This window comes from Choristoneura fumiferana, chromosome 23 (genome assembly GCF_025370935.1).
Source record: "Choristoneura fumiferana chromosome 23, NRCan_CFum_1, whole genome shotgun sequence".
In the NCBI taxonomy this organism is placed as follows: Eukaryota; Metazoa; Arthropoda; class Insecta; order Lepidoptera; family Tortricidae; genus Choristoneura; species Choristoneura fumiferana.
In genome coordinates this window covers 8,384,864-8,385,489 of record NC_133494.1, presented here as the reverse complement: position 1 = coordinate 8,385,489, position 626 = coordinate 8,384,864, and positions in this window count along the sequence as shown.

Genomic DNA, 626 nt, shown 5'->3' with positions numbered 1-626 from the left:
TTTTAAAAGGCAACTCCGGAATTGGCTTCGGATGATAAAAAAAAAAACAAGAGAGAAGGAGGGATTGTTTTTGGTTGAAAAAGGAGGATGATGCAAAAATAGAATGGGTGTTAAAAAGGAAAATTGTAAGGAATGAGCCATCGGTGATTCCGAAACAGATATCAGATTGTTATCATAGTATATTGCGGCACATTGTTGAACATAATAAACCATTCAACGAAAGGGAGTAAGGTTGTTTTAATAATTCAGAAGTGGCAATGAACCGGAAGGGAAGAAAAAGGTACGAATTATTTTATGTCTTAGAGATCATGATACTTACTTACTTCTATATCAAACAATATTGTTTTATTCCCTAAAAGTCACGATAATTCTGTAATATTTACTAGCATTAACGTTTTACTAATGAACCACCACCGCTAGGCCTGATCTGAACCCAGGTACTATGCTGAGCGTCGATGCTTGATGGCTCTCATTTTACGAATAAAATTTTCTAAAAATACTGTGCCTACCGCGGCCTTAGATTATCTAAGAGACCGCGGTGTCTACGGTGTATAAGCAGCGATAACGTAATTACAGTATTATCAATGAAGTTTGACCACAATTAAAAAAAATATATATATTAAACG